At 38.6% G+C, this 24799-nt stretch overlaps 1 protein-coding gene across 1 annotated transcript in view; it reads right to left on the reverse strand.

Moving 5' to 3' along the window:
- Positions 1–24799, reverse strand: part of LOC126335918 (Down syndrome cell adhesion molecule-like protein Dscam2) — a 166539-nt gene that overhangs the window by 17724 nt on the left and 124016 nt on the right. The window lies entirely within an intron of this gene.

Raw genomic sequence — 24799 nt, forward strand, 5'->3', positions numbered from 1 at the left:
CGCCCAGTTAGCCGTGCAATCTAACATACTGCTTTCTAAGAGGGACGGCATGCCGATCCCTGGCATGAATCTGCCTTTCAGATTAGTGTCGAGGTCTGGTGTGCCAGTCAGTCTGTGGATGGTTTTTAAGGTGGCTTTTCATCCACCTCAACAGATGCAGGCTGGTTCCACTTATTCCACCTCAGTTACATGATGTCAACAGTTGCCATGCAAACACAGTCTTCATGTGTCAGGGTGTATACGAGGACAAGAAAAAAAAATCCTGAATTTTTCCCGGGATTTCTTGGTTTAAAATACACTTTCTCCCAGGTGACAGTATATTTTCCCTTATCAATCCTTTGAATGGTTATGGTGTCAGAAATCAACTCAAAATGTGTTCAAAAATGTTCAAAAACCACCAGGCAAACGTTTCAAAATCATATGAATAATCGGTAAGCAACCGTGCAGTGGATGCTAGATGCTTTGTGGAACAAGCTTTTTTCCTCAATAATATGAATTTGACACCACTTTTTCCCAGTAGCATGTAGCTGCTTGCTGTGACTGCTTGCACAGCCAACAGCCACATTCCTGTTGCCAGAAGTGGGAGAATATTCTACTCAAATGTGACCCAACTGCGCATGCACGTGAGTCCACACTTAACTGCTAAAACAAATCGAATGTAAACAGTTGCAACTTCACGCTAATTGGAGCCAGTTTTTTGTTATGAAGCACTGCATAGCCTTCTTGCCTTTGACATGCTTGCATGGGCACTGTGTGTCGTTCTTGTATATGGTGCATTTCCTTTGCAATTTAAGTTATTTCCATTTTTTTTCTCTCATTTATGTGTTATTGTCGAAGTATTATTCTGCAGTAGTGGGATACAGTAATATCCATTGTCAGAGTATCGGTTCTTACTAGTCAAAATTACAAAAATTTAACTGAAAACTAAAACAAATAAAAATTCCTGGAATTATAAAAATATCCCGGGTTTTTCCCGATTTTCTCCTGGATGAAAAAATTCCCTGAGTTTTTCCCGGATCTCCTGGTTGTCCCGGGTCGTTACACCCTGTGTATGCATACACCATTATTACTCTACTGCACAAATATTTGGGGCTACACTTGTCTGGTGCGAAATATTCCTGTGGGGGGGTCCATCGGGGGCCGAACCGCACAATAACCCTGGATTTGTTGTGGGGTGGAAGTGGGGTGAGTGGACTGCTGTAGCCAGTTGTGTGGTTGTAAACCATTGAGGTCTACAGCAGGGATGAAGCCTCTCCATCATTTCCAGGTCCCCAGTTCCATACAATACAATACAGCACAATTCAAATACAATATGATGAGTACCAATCTATATGTTCATAATTTTGTCTATATTCCAGCCTGGATTTTCCATTGTTTGTAATTTATTGTTTGATATTCTAGACAACATACTATTGGAACTACTGACAGCCTTGAGAGAGCCAGTCCTGACAAAACTCTACCATCTGGTGAGCAAGATGTATGAGACAGGCCAAATACCCTCAGACTTCAAGAAGAATATTATAATTCTAATCCCAAAGAAAGCAGGTGTTGACAGATGTGAAAATTACTGAACTATCCATTTAATAAGTCACAGCTGCAAAATACTAACGCAAATTATTTACAGATGAATGGAAAACTGGCAGAAGCCGACCTCAGGGAAGATCAGTTTGGAACATGTGAGGCAATACTGACCTTACGACTTATCCTAGAAGAAAGATTAAGGAAAGGCAAACCTACATTTCTAGCATATGTAGACTCAGAGAAAGCTCTTGACAATGTTGACTGGAATGCTCTCTTTCAAATTCTAAAGGTAGCAGGGGTAAAATACAGGGAGCGAAAGGCTATTTACAATTTGTACAGAAACCAGATGGCAGGTATAAGACTCGAGGGGCATGAAAGGGAAACAGTGTTTGGAAAGGGGGTGAGACAGATTTTTAGCCTCTCCCTGATGTTATTAAATCTGTATATTAAGCAAGCAGTAAAGGAAACGAAAGAAAAATTCAGAGTGGGTATTAAAATCCATGGAGAAGAAATAAAAACTTTGAGGTTCACCAATGACATTGTAATTCTGTCAAAGACAGCAGAGGACTTGGAAGAGCAGTTGAACGGAATGGACAGTGTATTGAAAGGAGGGTATAAGATGAACATCAACAAAAGCAAAACGAGGATAATGGAATGTAGTCGAATTAAGTCTGGTGAAGCTGAGGGAATTAGATTAGGAAATGAGACACTTAAAGTAGTAAAGGAGTTTTGCTATTTGGGGAGCAAAATAACTAACAATGGTCAAAGTAGAGAGGATATAAAATGTAGACTGGCAATGGCAAGGAAAGCGTTTCTGAAGAAGAGAAATTTATTAACATTGAGTATAGATTTAAGTGTCAGGAAGTCATTTCTGAAAGTATTTGTATGGAGTGTAACCATGTATGGAAGTGAAACATGGACAATAATAGTTTAGACAAGAAGAGAATAGAAGCTTTCAAAATGTGGTGCTACAGAAGAATGCTGAAGATTAGATGGGTAGATCACATAACTAATGAGGAAGTATTGAATAGAAATGGGGAGAAGAGGAGGTCGCAGCACAACTTGACAAGAAGAAGGGACCAGTTGGTAGGACATGTTCTGAGGCATCAAGGGATCACAAATTTAGCATTGGAGGGCAGCATGGATGGTAAAAATCGTAGAGGGAGACCAAGAGATGAATACACTAAGCAGGCTCAGAAGGATGTAGGTTGCAGTAAGTACTGATAGATGGAGAAGCTTGCACAGGATAGAGTAGCATGGAGAGCTGCATCAAACCAGTCTCAGGACTGAAGAACACAACAAAACATCAACATTCTTAATTTATTCATTCAGCAAAAATTAAAGTTCTATTACAAAATATTAAACAACTACTAGTTGCTAACTGGATGAGTGCATGAAACATGTTCTGTTCACAATATAACTTCATGCATTCAAGGGGGGCTACATTGTGTTAGCCAGGAAATACATGTTTGCATTGCCCCAATCTAACTTCGTAACACCATAAGGTGAGATGAAAACATAAGTGTGAGATGAAAATATACCAATAGAATCATGTTAATATGTGATGAATTTCTGTTTTTTGTTGTTCTGTGTAAAACACATTTCATAACTAAAATCATAACAAACATGTTTTGTCAGCGGCTTGCTAAAGAGCCCAAACACAACAAACTCTGTGTATCTTTTGCTGTAAAACAAATGAACCTGTACTTCAATAATTCTCACTATTCTGTGTTTTTGTGGAGTAAGCATTTATTTCTATGTACTGTAGACACACACACACACATACACACACACACACACAAATGGTTTTGCATCACCACAATTCCCAGAAATCCTAACAAAGTTTTGCATCACCCTAATTCCAGAACTCATGAAGATAGACATTGACTGTGGATATTGTTTCACAGACTTTGACTGTTCAGAGATGTCACTAAATCCATTGAAAGATGTAGACAACCATGCACGAGCAGCACCTGTTAGACAGAGGGGGTCTGACAGCTGATCATTTCCACTCATTCCACTAGGAAGGACGTACACAGCTCGTGTTGTCTGAAGTTCAACCATGCCTAGATGGTCAATACCATGATTTGATCATGTCCACATTGTTACTTTGTGCCAAGAAGGGCTTTTAACAAGGGAAGTGTCCAGGTGTCTCAGAGTGAACCAAAGTGATGTTATTTGGACATAGAGGAGATACGGAGAGAGACAGGAACTGTCGATGACATGCGTTGCTCAGGGCACCCAAGGGCTACTGCTGCAGTGGATGACTGCTACTTATGGATTATAGTTCAGAAGAACGCTGACAGAAATGCCACCATGTTGAATAATGCTTTTTGTGCTGCCACAGGACATCATGTTAGAACTCAAAGTGTCCACAATAGGCTGCATGCTGTGCAACTTCACTCCTGACATCCATAGTGAGGTCCATCTTTGCAACCACGACACCATGCATGGGTCTAACAATATGCTGAATAGTCCCCTCAGAATTGGCATCACATCCTCTTCACCAATGATTGTCACATATGCCTTCAACCAGACAATCATTGGAGATGTGTTTGGAGGCAACCTGCTCAGGCCTATGCCTTAGACACACTGTCCAGTGAGTGCTGCAAGGTGGAGATTCTCTGATGTTTTGGGGTGGCTTTATGTGGGGCCACTGGTGGTCATGGAAGGGGCCGTAAGAGTTGTACAATACAGGAATGCCATCCTCTAACCGATAGTGCAACCATATTGGCAGCATATTGGAGAGGCATTCATCTTCGTGGATGATAATTCATGCCCCCATCATGCACATCTTGTGAATGACTTCCTTCAGGATAATGACATCACTCGACTGGAGTGGCCAGCATGTTCTCCAGGCATGAACCCTATGAAATGTGCCTGGCATAGATTGAAAAGGGCTTTTTATGGGTGACGTGACCCACTAACCAGTCTGAGGGATCTACGCCAAATTGCTGTTGAGGAGTGGGACAATCTGGAACAACAGTGCATTGATGAACTTGTGGATAGTATGCCATGATGAATACAGGCATATATCAATGCAAGAGGATCTGCTGCTGGGTGTTAGAGGTACCGGTGTATACTGCAATCTGGACCACCACCTCTGAAGGTCTCACTGTATGGTGATACAACATGCAATGTGTGGTTTTCATGAGCAATAAAAAGGGTGGAAATGATGTTTATGTTGATCTCTATTCCAATCTTCTGTACAGGTTCCAGAACCAAGGTGATGCAAAAGTTTTGTGTGTGTGTGTGTGTGTGTGTGTGTGTGTGTGTGTGTGTGTGTGTAAGTATGGTGATGAATTGTTTGAGTGTAGAACAACCAAACACATTACATGTCCTCTTTACCTATTCAATATAGCCAGTAAAACCAACCTGAGATCAAGTGATGACTATATCCTTCCATTCCTTTCAAATATTTTTTTGCATAAGAATCATGTTAAGTCAATCGCTCAATTCCCTTCAACTAATGACACTGGCAGTTTCTTCAGTGGCTTGGTTAATAATTACATAAATACATAATTTACAGCTTTTGACAGTAATCATTAATTTCATTTACCTATATCTTTTTGCTCAGGTTTGCCATCTGTGAATGTTTCTCTCACTCATCACTGAATTACATAATCATCAGTGTTTTCATTTGTCATAACATACTGGGAATGTTTTCATAGTAGTAATATTTCAGGCCTTTTCCTTTTATTAAAGTGACATCCTACTCCACACTTGTCTCTCATCTTTTGTACTATTGCTGCATGGTGTGGGATCTGTATCAGATAGACTTGATGGAGGACATAAAAAAAGTTCAAAGAATGGCAGCTTGTCCTGTATTATTGCGAAATAAAGGAGTGTCACAGATATGATACATGAAATGGGACAGAAAAAATTAACACATAAATCCTTCTGTGCGAGCACTGATTTCTCTTATTTTGTTATGATAATCATTCCTCACTATGTAGGTGGGTGCCAACAAAATATTTTCACACTCTGAAGAGAAAGTTGCTGATTGAATTTTCATGAGAAGTCCTACCACATTGAAAAGTCTCTTTGTTTTAATGATTGCCACCCTAATCCATATATCATATCTATGCCCCTCTCTCCCCAATTTTGTGACAGTTCAAAATGAGCTGCATTTCTTTGAACTTTTTTGATATAATCCATTGACCTTTTCTGATGTGGATCTCACACTGCACAGCAGTACTTCAGAAAAGGGTGAACATACATAAGCAGTCTCTTTCATAGCCCTACATTGGAAACAATTCTTTGCCACCAATTGCTCCAATGAAAACCAAAACAAACCTATCCCAAACATTGAACTTTGCCTTCCCCCATTCTTACTACCATCCACCTCCCACCTAAACACCCTCCAGTCACTTTATAGGAATTCTTTTCCTCCAACTTGGCCTCACCATCCTTCCCCAGATTCCTTCTAAGAACACTAACCTTTCCGCAGAAGGAAAGACAGCCATTCACAACCTGAAAACAGTTCCTGACCAAATCATCCTCCCATCAGACAAAAGTTCCATCACTTTCATGATGAGTCATAGTGACTACCTGACAGAAAGACTCCACCAATTGTCTAACTCCTCCATCAATAAGCTTTGCCAGAATGATCCCATCCCAGAAGTCCACCTCCAATCCTAAGAAGAATTTCACCCCTGCGCCCATCTCCTTCCTTACCCCAAGAACACCCTGCACACCCATATTCTGCAAGGTTCCTAAAATCCACAAATTCAACAATCCTAAATGCCCCAATGCAGCTGGGTATTACGTTACCACTGAAAGGATTTCTGCTCTTGTTGACTAACACCCCCAACCACCACCCAAAACCTAGCCTCCCCCATCAAAGATATTAACCACTTCCTACACAGACTTTCCATCATCCCCACCACTTTACCTCCTGGATCCCTTCTCATAACTGTTGATACCACCTCCCTATCTGCCAACATCCCTCATACCCATAATTTTTGCACTATTTACACTACTTCTCCCAGTGTCTTTCAGACTCCACACACACCACCTCATCCCTTACCAACTACATACTACAAACAAATCCATGGCATGGCCTTAGGCACACTCCCAAAACTCCCAACCACTAGTATGGTTCAGGTTCATTAATGTCATCTTCATGATCTAGACAGAGGAGCAAGATATCCTATCCACATTCCTTCACAACCTCAACACCTTCATGGTGTAATGAGTGTTGTGGGAACTGTGAAGACATCACTACTTGTGACCTATACAAGAGCTTTTTTCTGTTTTCTTTGTCACTTTCTTTCTGTTTTCATAGTTGTACATGACATTCTAGTAATATAGCATAGTGTTCATTTTGTTCTATAATGTAATGAGTAACTGTGTGTTGAAAATAACAATATGCAAAAGATTTTATTTTCCTTTTGGTCAGTAGTAATTAGGTTTTCTTGTCTATTGAATATGTAAAATATTTTGATTATTTATCATTTATTGCATCAATTTTGATTGGAATGCCTTTGCAAAGTTAAATATATATTGAGATATTGTACAAGCAGAGTGGGAGTGATCAGAACATTGATTGTAAGGGTGAAACAGTGTGAGCAGAGCTTGTGTTTCTACCAGGAAGGCAGAAGGAGATTAAAAAGGGTGCTGACTATGTTGTGTTGTGAACAATTGGTGTGAATGAAACTGATTAATGATGAGTAGATTTCTGCTCCTCCCTGTAATGGAAATAATTTTAAAACCCTCTACTGAACTGTGTTACTTCAGTGTTGTGCATGAGAGACATAATAAATCGCTTGTGCAAAGCTGAAAGTTGGCAACAACTGTAACAACATCTAACTATGCAGTGGCCTTTAAAATCCCACTGATGAAATCTCTGCTGAGTGGAAAGTAAAATTCCACATGAGATAATTCATCTGCAACATATAGGAGCTGATTTCAATGCGCTATCTGCAATGATAAGCTGCTGATAACATTGCACCTCACCACCTGCATCGTAACTGATAAGGATATCTGCTTTGGACCTCATCAAAAACTAAAACAACTATTAAAAGTGTTAACATTATATCTGGAACTTGTTCAAAGAAACTAATCTTTAATTTGCTTTTTCTTTAAAATAAATGCCATGTTAGTGAAATTTTGTTATTAATGTAGACATTCTCAACCTCCATTAGTGATGTTTCCAATCCTATGCCTATTTCTTTCATTCATAATTTTAACACTGCTGCCACTGCCTGCTATTTTAAGTACCTTTTGGTAAGTGTAAAACATACATACACCGTACTTTCTGTGAGTGAATTTAATGTGCAATTATTTAGACATTGTACTTGTTTGAATTGTGGCATCCACCATTAAGCTGAATGCAACAGCCAGTGACAGCAGAGCTGCTTACACCTGATTGGTGAAATATACACAGATCTGAGTAAACATAATAACAAGTATCAGACTGAGTACTGTGTGTTCAATTACATTGCCATATCATCATAACCATATACGCATGCAGTTGTTGTGTATGCAGAGATAAATGTTAGGAAATCAGATAGTGTTTTCTTTTTCACAACACATCAGATTTGCAATGAGTAGGACTAACTCAGTGTTTTATGGTAGTTTGGTGAAAATTTAGTGGCAGGCTGAGTCACAATCATGACATATGGCTTGATTCATAACTGAACTAGATAACATAGCAGGTTAGGTCTTAGTTTTGTTAGATACACTCCTGGAAATTGAAATAAGAACACCGTGAATTCATTGTCCCAGGAAGGGGAAACTTTATTGACACATTCCTGGGGTCAGATACATCACATGATCACACTGACAGAACCACAGGCACATAGACACAGGCAACAGAGCATGCACAATGTCGGCACTAGTACAGTGTATATCCACCTTTCGCAGCAATGCAGGCTGCTACTCTCCCATGGAGACGATCATAGAGATGCTGGATGTAGTCCTGTGGAACGGCTTGCCATGCCATTTCCACCTGGTGCCTCAGTTGGACCAGCGTTCGTGCTGGACGTGCAGACCGCGTGAGACGACGCTTCATCCAGTCCCAAACATGCTCAATGGGGGACAGATCCGGAGATCTTGCTGGCCAGGGTAGTTGACTTACACCTTCTAGAGCACGTTGGGTGGCACGGGATACATGCGGACATGCATTGTCCTGTTGGAACAGCAAGTTCCCTTGCCGGTCTAGGAATGGCAGAACGATGGGTTCGATGACGATTTGGATGTACCGTGCACTATTCAGTGTCCCCTCGACGATCACCAGAGGTGTACGGCCATTGTAGGAGATCGCTCCCCACACCATGATGCTGGGTGTTGGCCCTGTGTGCCTCGGTCGTATGCAGTCCTGATTGTGGCGCTCACCTGCACGGCGCCAAACACGCATACAACCATCATTGGCACCAAGACACAAGCGACTCTCATCGCTGAAGACGACACGTCTCCATTCGTCCCTCCATTCACGCCTGTCGCGACACCACTGGAGGCGGGCTGCACGATGTTGGGGTGTGAGCGGAAGACGGCCTAACGGTGTGCGGGACCGTAGCCCAGCTTCATGGAGATGGTTGCGAATGGTCCTCGCCAATACCCCAGGACAAACAGTGTCCCTAATTTGCTGGGAAGTGGTGGTGCGGTCCCCTACGGCACTGCGTAGGATCCTACGGTCTTGGCGTGCATCCGTGCGTCGCTGCGGTCCGGTCCCAGGTCGAAGGGCAAGTGCACCTTTCGCCGACCACTGGCGACAACATCAATGTACTGTGGAGACCTCACGCCCCACGTGTTGAGTAATTCGGCGGTACGTCCACCCGGCCTCCCGCATGCCCACTATACGCCCTCGCTCAAAGTCCGTCAACTGCACATACGGTTCACGTCCACACTGTCGCGGCATGCTACCAGTGTTAAAGACTGCGATGGAGCTCTGTATGCCACGACAAACTGGCTGACACTGACGGCGGCGGTGCACAAATGCTGCGCAGCTAGCGCCATTCGACGGCCAACACCGCGGTTCCTCATGTGTCTGCTGTGCCGTGCGTGTGATCATTGCTTGTACAGCCCTCTCACAGTGTCCGGAGCAAGTATGGTGGGTCTGACATACCGGTGTCAATGTGTTCTTTTTTCCATTTCCAGGAGTGTATGTATAGCTGGATCACTACAGAATACATCTCTGAATGTTTAATTTTTTTCAGTAAGTTCATCATGTTACCTAACCTTGTATCTCAATACCTATATTCCTTCCCACCACTTATCCTCAGGTCTGAGTTATCTGTTGTAAGGATTCCACCTTCTTGATGCATGCTTTTACCTTCAGCTGGCAGAACTCCCCTCTTATACCAGAAGTTCCTCCCACAGTTTGCTTTTCATGAAGAAAAACTACTCAACTATTCTGGAAGATTATGTGGTCTTATTTACCAGATTACAAATAGACTTGAATTCGCAACTCAGATTACAAGGTGTTAGCAATAAAAATATGACTGAACTGTTCCAAGACTATTGGCAGAATCCTCCTTTACTTTTTTCAATATCCTTAGGTCACCATTGATTCTTGTCATGGAACTTCATTGTGGAGGGTCTCCATGGTGTGATGCACAGTACTATACACTCTGTGGCTACTTCCAGTGATATGCTTTCATCATAAGATGTTCTTTCTCTGCCACACAATGAGCCAGCAGCACTTCCAACAAAAAATACAAACACAATGAACCCAGAATGGGTCAAATACTCCAGCTAACCATAATAACATAACTTAGACTTGATTTCCTACCAACTAGCCATGATTTCTCAATTATATCAGCTATTATGTGAGCCAGTGTTGCACAAGCTCCTGTATTATTAATTCACATCTCTGTACCCTCACACTGTTCTTCCTTTTTGACTAATGCCAACATATCTCGCTCTCCTCACTGAGGATGGAAAATGGGACTATTAGGTCTAAAAGCTAGGTAGCATTTACTTTTTCTCATCAGACAATCTGTTGAAAAAGAATGAAACAGGGGAGCAGTAAAATGCAAGGAAACTGAATGGTAAATCAAATTAGCTAAATACAACTGTATCTATTTCAATACATTACATAGTAACTCATCAGCTGAACAGGCCCATATGGCACTCACATTGTAAACTTAATATGCTCTATGATTGTTGGAACTCAAATTACAGTTAACAAAATAATAACATGAAGTTCATAAGTTTTAAATCTTAAATATAACATTAAAAATATTCACAATAGTGAACTGATTGAGAAATAATCATTTAATTGCTGGTGGAGCAAAGGCAGATGTGCAATAGAAGCAGGATAGATGAAGCCTGCCTGCAGATGCAGCTTGCAAGTAATAGACTAATAGCTGGCAGTTGTAAGTGTACACTAAACATCCTGTATAAACCATATGCTGATTCAAACTACTATTAGACAGAGCTAGTAGAATATAAGTGGGCATATCTTTGGTCTTACAACATACTCTCCCTCTAAATCAGGACAGGTACAATTAGGGACTTTGGATACTGAAACAAGCAGCTGTGAAACAGTTTCAAAGAAAAGTGCATCATTAAATTGTACAAAAAACTAATTAACAAACAGATGAATAGGGTAGATGATAAAAGCAAAACATAAAAAATTAAATATGCTGAACTGACTTATACCTTACAGAGGAACTGAGCAGACAGCTCATTAAAAAAAAAAAAAAAAAAACCATGACAATGCTTTACTTTACTGACAATCAAAGTTGATGTCAAATGTGGTATAAAGAAAGAAGTTCATGATAAATACATAATCAGGAATGTAGAAGAGTCTATTTTATCAGAATATAAAAGAGCCTATTTTGCCATTATGTTCTGAATGGATGTCATTTCAACACTCCTTGAAATTTCTATTAATTTAAAAAAAATGACCAGAACATTTGTTAAATGAACAAAGCTATTTCCATAACAAAGCCTTTTCTGAAGTAATTTTGAGATTTTAGGATCCTTCTTTGCCTTGGTTTTACCTTCCCCTTTTTGTGGTTTCTTTCCTTGCCAGTTCACACTTGACCAGTAGTATTTATCAGTGTTCCATTCTGGCTGTTTAGGGATGCTTGCAACTGCCAGCTACTAGTTTTCTACTTGCTGATAGCATCTGCATATTGGTGTTATATTTCATGCTTGCATTCATACTTCTAGTGCATGTCTAGCTTATCTATACCAGTTGCTGAGTAGTAATTTACTAGTTTTCTACTTTCAGAAGGGTTTATCTCACATTCCTTTTTTTTAAACTGTTAATGTTTTTAAGCTTACAAGTGCTGTTAAAAAAATTCTGGAACATTTGAAATTTGCTACAATGGTGTGTTGGAGTGAAACAGGGTTGGAATCCCTCCACACACCTGTGTTTAGCATGTAACTGCCAGAACTTTCATTGTTGTATATCTGTTATTATTGTTCAGTGCTGTATTGAGCAGAAAGTTGTATAGCACAGTTTGTAAATTTTGAGAATTCAAAGTTAGAGGAGCAATGTGCCTGTATTAAATTTTGCATGAAACTCAAGAAAACCTTTACAGAGACACAACAAATGATGGAAGAAGCCCACGGTGATGATTGCTTAAGCTGTACTCAGTGTAACAAATGGTTCACATGGTTTAAAAATGGCCAGATGAAAGTTAAAGATGACTCTTGAGGACACCCTCTGATGTCTACTGACAATGCTCGTGGCAGGAATATCAATGAAATTGTGCATGCCAATCAAAGACTAACTATCAAAGAGATTTTAGAAGAATGTAAGATTTCAGTGGGATCATGTCATGAAATCCTTACACAGCATCTTCAAATCTTCACAATGGGTTGGGAAACGTTCTCCAAGACCAAAAAAAGCTTGTAAGGTCAGGTCAAATGTCAAAGCCAAGTTTCCTTTGACTTTGAAGGATTAGTTCGTCATCAATATGTGCCACAGAGACAAACCATTAATCAGTGGCACTATCAGGATGCGTTGCGATGCGTGTGAGAAAATGTGAGAAGGAAATGGTGAGAATAATAATAAGTGGCATTTTGTACAGAAGACCAGTGAGTGACAGTTATATGAAGAGAATAAACAGCAATATTAAAGAACTGTGCAATAAACTAGGAGTCGTTTTCATTGATCCCAACAAATTTCTAAGTGCAAAGTGTCTTACCAAAGATGATCTACATCTGAATATGTTGGGCTCAAAAATATTCAGTAAGATGTTCATAGATACTTGCCAGATCATAAAAAATAAGGGAAACTTATAAGTAGTGATGGGGGTGAAAAAAAACTTGTGTAGCATTAAGAAAGACAGAACCAAACCATTATCTGGCAGGAAATGTGCTAAAGCCTGTAAGTGATAGTCAAAGTAGGTATGTTATCCATTGGAATATAAATGGCTTAAGCACTGATGCATCTAACAATAAAAGCTCCAAAATAGATGCATTGGAAATCATTCTGTCAGAATGTGCAAATATGTTTGTTTAATTGAGCACTGGTTTTATGTAGACACAATTAAAATTCTGTACAAAATAGAGAACTTCAGATTAGCAAGTAGATTTAGCAGAAGAAAAAAGTCATGTGGAGGCTCATGTATACTTCTACATAGTGATAAAAATTATGAGACCAGAAACTGCTTTAATTATTTAAATGAAGAATGTATGTTGGACAGCTGTTGTGTAGAAATAGTGGACCCACTAGCAAATGTTATAATAATCTCAATATACAATATTACAGAGACATCAACAATAGAACTATTCTTATCTAAGCTTCAAATTATGCTAGAAGACCTTTGCAGACAAAGAAAGAAAAAAGTTGTAATAGCTGTTGATTTTAATATTGATATCACATGTGATAGTAGACACACTTCAAGTTTCACTGACTTAGTAAAGAACTATGGTTTCAAACTGAATTTCTTTGAATCTACCAGAGACAATGAGCAATAGGCAACATGTATTGGCAATGTTCTAACTAATTATGTATATGAAGATGTTTATAAATTTTGTCTAGATCTAGGTATTTCAGATCACTGTGCATTGTTCATTGAGCTGCCACAGACAGACAGGAACATTTCACGAATGAGGACCCATATGAGCATGAACTTTAGCAAAGAAAACTTGCTAACATTTAGTGAGAAGCTAAGAGATAAAACATGGCCTTTTGATTATTGTAACTCAAGTAAAGAAAATTTTGAGAAAGTCCTAAATAGTTCTCTTCGAGACTTCCACCTAGACTCTGCAGCAGTAAAATAACAAATACAATAAAGTGGATTATCCAGGTCATAAAAATTTCCAGTGTAAGGAAAAGGCAACTGCACAGAGAACTAAAATATAATAAAGATATTGATTTCATTAAATATATTATACTCTATAAAACCATATTTAAAAGAGTTGTCAAGGCAGCAAAACAACTAGTAAATAACAGGCTGGTTTTAAATAATAAAAATAAGACAAAGGCTGTGTGGTCAGTCATTAAATATGAGTTAGGTGTTAAGGCCTGTAATCAAGAAATTCCAAAAGTTGACATTGAAGGAAGTACGACTGTAAATCCAACTCAAATACCAGAGTACTTTAATGAATTCTTTATAAATGTAGCAAAGTCTGATGTAGATGTAACAGATTATCACAGCAAAGTAAATCGCTTTGGCCTAGGCGAGAACTCTGAAAACTTTACAAAATTCTCAAAAGTTTCTATGGAGGATGTAGAAAATGCTATTCTTATATTAATAAACAAAATATCTGCAGTTATTAAAGTGGTACACAATAGAATTGCAAACCCACTAGCTCAGATAATAAATCAATGTTTTGAAGAGTGCTGTTTCCCAGAGGTACTGTAATGCGCTGAAGTCAAACCAATCTTCAAGAAGGGATCAACAGAGATCATGGGAAATAATCATCCTATCTTGATTCTCCCAGTCCTATCTAAAATATTTGAAAAACTTGCTGTTGCACAAATACAAAACTTCATTGCAAAATATTCTGTTATTCTAAACAATCAGTTTGGTTTTCAGCAGGGTAAAAGCACCATCACTGCAGTAAACAGTTTCCTTGAGAAAATAAGTACATCATTAGACAAGAGATATAAGGTGGCAGGAAGTTTCTGCGACCTCACAAAGGCATTTGATTCTGTAAACCATACACTGCTTGTTTACAAACTTGAAAAGTATAGCATTAGCAGCAGTGCCCTACAATGGCTTAAATCCTATTTATCCAACAGAAAACAAACAGATAGCATTTTTTCAAATGGCACACATTATTTTTATGACTGGACAAAAATATTCAGGGTGTTCCACAAGCCTCCATATTAGGCTCAGTACTATTTTTCTTTTATGTTAATGACTTACCATTAACTATCAGCTCCCCATCAGTTCTGTTTGCAGATGGTACTTCAGTCTTAGTTGAAGATCAGGACTTGGGAAAAAAAATCCCAAATCTGTGATCAGTACCCTCAGTACCTTAGAAACTTGGTTTCAGCTAAATGAGTTGAATCTAAACATATCTTAGACTCACGTGATACAGTTCAGAACCAAACAGTACAAATGTGAGCAGATTAAGACTGTATACAACAACCTAGGTATAGAAGAAGTTGACTCAGTCAAATTCTTAGGTTTAAATGTAGATAAAAATTTGAGCTGGCAGGTACACATTGAATACTGTCAAACAAACTGAGCAGCTTTGCATTTACAATGCAAATATTGTCAACTGCAACTGACATGGACACACAAAAAGTACGACACACAAAAAAAGCTATTTCGAAACCATTATTAGGTATGGTATTGTTTTTTGGGGTAGCTTGACAAACATAGTGAGGATATTAAAAATACAGAAAAAAATCATACAAAATATGTTCACTGCAAATCACAAAGAACCATGTCGACCATTATTTAGAAAACTTAATTTATTAACTCTGTCATCCTTATACATATATGAGACAGACATGAATTATTTGAGGGAAACCATTTTGTCCATTCACATGATACCAGAAGCAAAGAAAATTTTATGATCCCCACCCACTGCCTCAGACTGTATGCCCAGGGACCACAATACATGGGAATGAAAATTTGTAATAAATTAAAGGGGAATAAGTTGATGCAGATGAATTTAGGTTCACTATATGAGGTACTGACAATGAAGTGTTATTACTCAGTGGATGAATTCATGCAGGACAAACTGGAAATTTGAGCTGGGTACAATGTGTTATCCTTATAGTGTTGTTATTTATCATAGTGCTATTATTTATTAATGTAAAAATCATTGTAATTGTTTTATAAATTTTGACATGTCTCCTGTATGCAAACCAAATGGATTGCAAATGTACATCATGAGATGAATAAAACATAATTCAGAATGTGGCAAGGCAATTCATGGCTCTTGCATCATGATAATGAACCCGCACATTGGTCCCTGTTGGTGTGCGACTATTGCATGAAAAACGAGATCACTGTGGTGCCTCATTCCCTGTACCCTCCAGACCTGGCCCCTGCAAACTTCTTTTTATTTCTATAGTTGAAAACCCCATTGAAAGGATGAAGATTTGCACTGATAGATGTGGTAAAAGAAAATTTGCACAGCGCTTCATGTGCTCCAGCAAGAGGCATAGCAAGACTGCTTCCAGAGGTGGAAATTGAGTTGAGAGTGCTGTATCAACTATGGAGGAGAGTATTTCCAAGGAGACCATGCACAATAAGTGAAAGGTAAGCACAGAAAAATTTTGTGGACCAAGTTCCAGAATGTTTTGAACAGGCCACGTATATTTGTAATTTGAGAGCTTCCTACTTTATGCTGTTACATAGTTACCACTAGTCTACTGTTTGAACAATAAGAGCATGAGATGTTTACATTGTGAATGTGTTTACAGGCAAGGAGGGGGGGGGGGCTGTCCAGGAGGTCCAGACTCCCCACCCCCCACCCCCTCCCAAATGGAAATATACACCACCTTGTTGCCGCGTAGTGAAATTGTAATATTTGAGGGGTGATCAGAAAGTTTCCTTTTGAGGGAATTGCTGCTGCTTTTATGAAATGTAACATGACTCTGGAGTAGGTATATAATCACTGACATGTGGGCAAGGGATCAGTGTGACATTCACGCATTTGCACTGAATGCAGAAACATGACCTGTAGTGGTGTTACTACCAAATTCATCCTAACAGGACCAACATGCTGTTATTCTTCTCTTGGCATCTATCAGAGAATGAAGAATGTGTATGAGGCATATTAAAAATGTCGTATCGCAGAAGTTACACAACACATGTAGGAGACACTCAAGCACCTGCCCTATAGCCCTGATCTCTCCCTGTGTGATTATGACACCTTTGGTCCCTTAAAAAAGGCCTTGAGTGGTCAACAGTTCTTGTGGGTGAGGATGTGCAGCATGCAGTTATGCACTTCTTCATGCAGGAGAACATGGTGTTTTATCATAAGAATATCTTCAACCAGGTGCATCAATGAAATAATTACTTCAGTGCCCAGGAAATTTTGCCTGAGTGGCTTACCAATTTTGGACTGTGCAGCCTCTGAATGGAAACTTGTTGATCACCTTCTGTAATCTGTTTTCAATCATATGACGAAAGACATTACACACAATCTATAGTCAACAAGTCTATCAATAGATTTAAGACATCAATATACTGACAGTACAATTGGCTATTGCCTATCCCTACTTTAGCCAAGACCAACTATTGTATATTGTTGACCTTACTTCAAGTGTTATTTTGTTAATCAGTTTAATGTTTACTTGTAACTGGATTTAATGTAAGTGCTGTCATTTATTGTTTCTGTGTTGTTCTGATAGTTTCTAACTTTGGATAAGTTTGCAATAAAAAAGAAGAGGAAAACCGATTCTGATTCATCCACTCATATTGTGAGAAGTTAAAAATATGTATGCACCACTATAATAGCCAAATTACCTATCTATAGCAGTTTAATGCAAGCATTGAACTTGTTATTTGGAGACTATAGAACTTTGGGGTTGCAATATTTCAATATTCTACAAGGCAATGAAGGAATGATTAACATTAAAATCAGGACATAAAAATACACTTAGATTTTCCTGTGACACTCCAAAACCTTGTTGACCAACAAAAATATTGCATAAACATTCTTTAAAAATTTGCTAAACATTCTATCGTCATTAGCCCAAATGCTTAAGTATAACCCAGTCTTGCCATGTGGAACATACTCAGATTATGAAAACTGGTTCTGATACAGAATGATGGGGCAGAATATGTGGAGAGAAGAAGGGGTATGTGATGACAGCATAGTCTCTAGTTCATTCATTTCTAAAACACTGTCTCATTGGGCTGCTTAAATTTGTCTGTGCCAACTGCAGCCTGCATCCTTCCCCTTTTCATCCACAATCAGTTTACACTCTTGTAATACTATAATAACTGAAGCCACAAATTCCCAGCACTATTAAATCTTAAAATATGCATGAAATCATGCACTATCAGATGACACAATATGCACAAATAATGGAAAAATATAAAATATGAGAATTCCATCTTTTTTGTGATGTATTTTATTTTATTTGAAAACAATGTACAACAACCAGTGTTGCCAAATTTTCCACCAACTGGGGTAGCTCTGCATCTTGAGATATTGATGTAGCAGTCCCTGGATTCAGGAAGCAGGGGGGACACATCCAGCAGCAACCTGAAAATGGTTTTCTGTGGTTTCCCGTTTTCAGTTTACACAAATACCAGGGTTGGTGCCTTGCTATAGGCCAGTCAATTGTCTTCAAATTTCTTTTTTTTTTTTTGCTTACAGATTCCAATTCCCTTAAAGATGCAGACTCTCTGCTTAAATGAAAAGAGTTGCATCGAAGCTGAGTTGAACATCTCTTCAGAGACTCTTGGGACCAAAAGCTATATTTACATCGGAAGGCAGCTAGCAACTGTCATTTTGTGCATAGAGATGCCTAACTTGTGAAACGGTGATATATTATATCTTCGAGTTTTGCTACAAGAATGATGTTCTACTGTAAAATGTCTTATTCGTAATGTCCTTGGAACAGTCAGTCCAACCACCACACCTCTAATGTACTTGTAAATGAACGTCATATAAATAACAATGTATGTTGTACAGTATAGATGAATTTATTAGCATCAATGACTGTAGAATCATATTATCATAGATAAATAAAAACTGATTTATGGTGTCACATACATTAGAATCTGGCTGAAATTAACAAATGGATGAATGTTAGGATTTCAAAACTGTAGCTCAAAGTATCTCTGCATTCCATTTCATTTTGTAAATAAATTTGGTCACTATAATTTCAAGTTGACTGTTGAAATAATAATTTAAAAGAAGTTCTTAATCAGTCAAGGAAATTGAAGCATTGTCATGAAATCTAAAATATTTAATAGAATGTGCACTGCTTTGATGTGTTGTAGGAATTGTGACTTGGTTTCAGATAAGTTGTAAATTTGAATGAAACACTGTAGTAGGAGAAAGATGAATAGAAGATTGTAGTAGGAGAAAGATAGCTATTGTCGAAAGAGATCTGAACCATTAACTTTATACAATATTCAGCTTAATGTTAAAATTCTTCTCTGTGACAGTGAAACATATATTAGAAGACTGAGCTGTGTTTTCTTAGCAAAGTAGCAATTCATTATAGTCAAATATATATGGCCTCCCAAAGGCAAATTATGTACATAAAATAAATAAATAAACGAGTTTTCAGAATAAAATGAAAAACATTAGCCTCTTTAAGAAATTCTACCCCACTTTGATAAAATCCTGGCTATGTCCTTGTTCCAGGCCACTCCAGGTCACAAGTTACTTTGTGACAAAATAAAATATGTTTGTATTGTGTGTAGAGGTTACAATAATATGAAAAGGGCAGATTGCTACTCACAACATAGAGGAGGCAATGACAGAATGACATGCACATTGAAAAACTGCTAGATATTATTCAGCTCTTGTATTAGTACAAAGCTTACACACATTCACATACACACACACACACACACACACATACAGTCACTGTGGTTTCCAGGTGCTAAGGCCAGACTGTGACTGCACCTGAAATGAGTGATGTTCTTTGCTGGTGCAGGCAGAGGATGTATGGAAGAGGTATGAGGTGTGGAGAGAAAGAGAGATGGCAGAGTAGGTGGTGGCGGGAGGGGGGGGGGCGGCAGGGGAGAGGGGGAATATGCTAATGCTGCCTGAGGGAGTATACAGGGACATGGTACGAACAAGATAGTCGGCTGCAACAAAAGAACGTGCTGAGAGGGGGAAGGCACAATGGGGAGAGGAGAGAAGCAGAGAAGCAAAAAGGACTAAACAGGTTTACTGGAGGTGTAGAAGGTGTGTGTGAGGTTGGATTAGGAGTAGGAAAGAGGACAGAGGTAGGACTAGTAAAGGTTGGGTCAGAGGGTTTATGGGAATGAAGGATATATTTCAGGGAGAGTTCGCACCTGCAAAATTGCTAGCGCTAGTGAGAAGAATCCAGATGGCACAGGCTGTGAAGCAGATGTTCAAGTCAAGCACATTATTTTGGTCAGTATGCTCAGTAACTGGGTGGCCCAGCTGTTTCTTTGCTATTCATGCAGACAGGCACCTTGTTGGTTGTCAAGTCCACATAGGATGCATGCAGCACAGGGGTTGCAACTAAGCACGAGGTGACAGAGAAGGGAGGTGGTGGAATACTACTGTTGAAGGGTGGAGAGGATATTTCTCATTTCAGAGCACACTGAGAGGTAGTCAATAAGCTGGCAGAGAATGTGACTCAGTTGCTCCAGCCCTGTGTGGTACTGAATCACAAGAGGGGTGCTCCTCCGTAGCCAGACTGTGGGTACTTGGGGATGGTAGGAGACTGGTGAGACAAGGCATCGGAGATCAGTTTTGGACAAGGTGGGGTAAATAATAAGAGTCTGTGAAGGCATATATGGAGAGAGACTGCTCACCACTACAAATGCAATAATCATGGGTGGCCATGACGTGCGTAAGGGAATTCTTGGTGTAAAATTGGTGGCGGCTGTTGATATTGGTAGGTTTGACAGAGATGGAGGTACTGATGTTGCCATCTTTGAGGTGGAGGTTAACATCAATGAAGGTGGGTTGTTGGGCTGAAGAGGACCAGGTGAAGTGAAAAGGGAAGGTGTGTTGAGAAAATAGAGGAATATTACTAGAGTATCGTCATCCTCAGTCCAGATAATGAAGATTTCATTGGAGAATCTAAACTGGATGAGGGTTTGGAATTCTGAGTGGTCAGGAAGGATTCCTGTAAGTGACTCACTAGTAGGTTAGGAAGGATGGTGCCATGCAGATGCCCATTACTTTACCATGGATTTATTTGTAGGTGATGTCTTCAAAGTAGAAATAACAATAATTGTGGGTGAGGACATAGTGAACAGAAAAGAGGTTGTAGGTTCGGAGTCAGTCAGGCATTGGGAAAAGTAGTAGTGTTCAATGGCCACAAGCCCATAGGCACTGGAAATGCTAGTGTAGAGGGATGTAGCATCAACAGTGATCAGCAGGGAACTGGGTGGTAAAGGAACAGGAACTGTGGAGATTTGGAAGAGGAAAGGGTTGGTTACTTGTAATACCCTGAATGTGTTGGTCCAGAAAGGTAGAGATTCTCTTTGTGGGGACACAGTTACCAGCCTGTGTTGTTGGGTTTATGTAGTTTAGGAACCATGTAGGTCTTGTAGTGGACATACCTGACAGCAGACAGAGTCCCTCCATCTGTTAAATCCTACAGTTAATAACCACTGTTGTGGAGCCTTTGATATCAAGCAGTGTTATATGGTCAGGATCAGTTTTTAGGCAGAGATTTGCAGATTTTTCTGCAGATGTGAGTTTGCTTTCTATGTAGAGAATGAATCAACTTTTAGTTTTGATGGATAAGTTGAAATTCACTCCAAGTTTCTATCTTAATTCATGTGGAAGATATAGTGTTGCAAAATCAGACAAATCTTTCTGAAATATCCTGTGTAATGTTTCAAGTCCTCAGTAGTCAACTGCTGATATCTCTCTGCCTTTATAATTGGACAGCAGTGTGAGCTTGTTTAGTTTTAGCTTTTCTGTATTTTATGTGGGCTTTGGGTTATGCATGTACAGTTCTCCATGAAGTGGAATGTGTTAGTAAGTTCACAAGTACGATAAATTTTTTCTTTGATAACATGTCTACATGCTGGCCATTTGCATTACTGATTTTTTTTAACATTAATCAAAAACAAAATTTGATCATTGTAGCCTTACAACATACTGACTAACTGCACAGTAAGTCAAATGTTGAGTAGGCTGAGTTGTCAAGTTGAAATTAGTTCAGTCTGTTTTTAAATGTTGAATTATCTGTCAGTGCATTTAATTTACAAAGAAGGTGATTAAATATTTTATGGATGCATACTTTGATTCTTTCTATGCAAGTGCAAAGTGATGTTGTGGTTAGTTGAGGTCACTTCTGCTCCTAGTTTTTTATTAACACTATGAATAAACAAGGCTTTCTTGCAGGCAATTCTGCACTATATATCAATAGCACTCACTTATGGACATGTCCAGAAGGATCAGTATTGATAGTTTGCCACACTGCCTATGTAATAAACAGAAATGGAAGGATGAAAGATTATGGTTTAACATAATGTTCATAATGAGGTCACTGGAGATGGTGTACAAGACCAGCAAATCCAAGAATGGGGAAAGGAATTGGCCATTATGTTTTTGAAAGAATAATCTTGTATCCACCTTAATCAATTTACAGAAACTTAAACATGAATGGCTAAACACATTTTAAAACCCCACTTCCACCAAATGTGAGTCCAGTGTGCTAACAATTGTAGCAGTTGGCTTTACTAGGGTAGGGATTTAACCATGGACAGAAACACATGCCAATGGTCTCCACCTGTCAGGATTATCTTTGGTCACAATACTGAGACAAATGTGTTGCAGCATATGATGATTGTCACTGCTGATAGACCACAAAGGTGACACAAGGCAACCAGCTGAAAACATTGTGAAGGTTGCTTAGTACAGTAGACAATATGTTTACTTTACATTACATTGCATCCTATTATTATTATAACCTACATTAGACATGGAAAATGTGATGGGTATTCCATTACACTACCTCTATTGACACTTATAAACACTCCCCATGCAATGACAATGTTCTCCACTTTCGTCAACTTCATTTGATGTTATAGTTATTATTACTTTTGACATGTCATAGGACTAATTTCTATCTGATAAATTGTTGTATATGTACATGTTATTCTGTAATGAGGAAAGCAGTTATTTTGCAAACAGGATCTTCAGTTACTGTTTATATATTTCATTGCAAAGTAAACCATTGTACACTTTGCACTGAGTAGACAATGATCAATAATAACTGAAAAATATTTTGCTGTGATCATAATTCCCTAAGGCACTGCAATGGATTTTCATTTTCTAACTTCAGGTCTTCATATAACTTGTAAAAGGAGCAGATAAAAAATATTCATTTGTGAAGTTCCATGGATTCTCAATCTATCATCTTTTGCCTGTCAGCAGCTAAGTAAGCAGTTTTGCACCAGAATAAAAATTGCTCTCTGAATGATAAATGAATTCCTCAATTTTTCAGATTACCATTGATAATCTGAACCTCAAAAGATAGGTGAGTCTGTATCTCTGTTTATGAATGTAATAGCAAGCACTGACAAAGATGTTACAAAATATCATTATAAATTAAATAAAATTCATCTGGGGAAATATAGTGATAATATTTGAGAAAAAATGCATATTTAATCGTTATTTACTGAAAAAGGAACGAGTAATGTATATGTAAGACACAAAAATGAAACACTTCATTCAGCAACTTATACTCTATAAGTTACAGCAACAACTGCTAATACTGATGCTGCTAAGGCTGCTTATTTTGTTTTCTCTTACTTTTGTCCTATGGCATAATTTTTGGGGTAACCAACCAATGGAAAATAAAGTACTCATCACTCAGAAAATTGCAATTCAAATTATGAGAGGAAATTATTCAGGTAGAAATCATTTTAAAATGCATAAAATATTAACAATGATCTTATAATATGTCCTATCATTTATGTGCTTTTTAATTAATAGCCTTCCCACGCACAAAATCAATAGTGCCTTTCATGACTGCAACACAAGATCAAAACACAACTTACTTGTTGATAGGGAAAACTTGACTCTAGTACAAAATGGGCCACACTGCTCAAACACAAAGGTGTTTGGACACAAAAAGTCTTTCCAGTGTAATGCCACAACTAACTGGAAAAATCTTTTTACTCTTTTGATGAATTCTTGAATATAAACATTTCTACATTGTTTGAATATAATAGAGGGAAACATTACACATGGGAAAAATATAGTAATGTCTGCCTGTGTCTGTATATGTGCGGATGGATATGGGTATGTGTGCAAGTGTATACCTGTCCTTTTTTCCCCCAAGGTAAGTCTTTCCGCTCCCGGGATTGGAATGACTCCTTACCCTCTCCCTGAAAACCCACATCCTTTCGTCTTTCCCTCTCCTTCCCTCTTTCCTGATGAAGCAACCTTGGGTTGCGAAAGCTTGAAATTTGTGTGTGTGTTTGTGTGTTTTTTATTGTCTTTATCAACATACCAACACTCTCTCATTTGGTAAGTTATAGCATCTTTGTATATTTCTACATTGTTTCCTAGCTTAGGTGTGATGTTTTGAACTTGTAACATTTGCTATTACCACTTTGTAACTGAACATGGTAATGTACATCAGCATGGACATTTTCACTCAAGTTAATGATGTACTTCAGTTCTAGCAGATTTATAATTTGTATAGTGGAATACTTGCAATTTATTATTTGATTGTTTTATACTTCTGTTTTGCTGTAGGAAATTTCTAAGTTTGTAATTGTTAGCATATTTTGTTTTTCTGTACATTAGCATCTACAAGTACTGTTCTCATGTATAATTATGACTCATTACATATCCATGTGATCTTGTACACTAAATTAATGGAATAAATAAAGACACTTCAATCTCTACAATACAAGGAAAAGATAGACTGCTGCTCACCATAGAGATTACATGCTGAGTTGCAGACAGGAACAACAAAAAGACACTTACATGTTAGCGTTTGGGCAAAGCCTTCTTCAGAAAAGCAGATGCAAGCACTTTCATTAACACAAATGAGCACACCTCAAACACACATGACCACCATCTATGACTGCTTGGACCAGAATGCATTATATTGTACATATTCCTTCTATTGTTGATATTTTAATCTGGAGTTCCTATTGTTTGATTTTACATTTTAGTCCCTAGTTTTCATACTGTTAAGATTGTTTCTGCATCAGAAGAATCATAAAAGAAATTGGAGGACAGGGTAATCTGTACAAGTGCTGAAGGGAGG

Source organism: Schistocerca gregaria, chromosome 2 (assembly GCF_023897955.1).
Source record: "Schistocerca gregaria isolate iqSchGreg1 chromosome 2, iqSchGreg1.2, whole genome shotgun sequence".
NCBI classification, from domain to species: domain Eukaryota; kingdom Metazoa; phylum Arthropoda; class Insecta; order Orthoptera; family Acrididae; genus Schistocerca; species Schistocerca gregaria.